Below are 206 nucleotides of genomic sequence, written 5' to 3' on the forward strand. Positions count from 1 at the left end.
TGGATAACCAAGGAAACCATGCCTAGACAACAGAAAATTACAACCTACACTAAGAAAAACAAAGTTATGGCCCAGGCAAAGGAACAAACGTACACTTCAACTGAGTTACAGGAATTTAAACAACTAATGCTAAATCAAATCAAAAGTTTAGAGAAGATATTGCAAAAGAGATAGAGGCTGTAAAGGAAGCACTGGGCATGTATACG

Source organism: Choloepus didactylus, chromosome X, assembly GCF_015220235.1.
Source record: "Choloepus didactylus isolate mChoDid1 chromosome X, mChoDid1.pri, whole genome shotgun sequence".
NCBI lineage: Eukaryota > Metazoa > Chordata > Mammalia > Pilosa > Megalonychidae > Choloepus > Choloepus didactylus.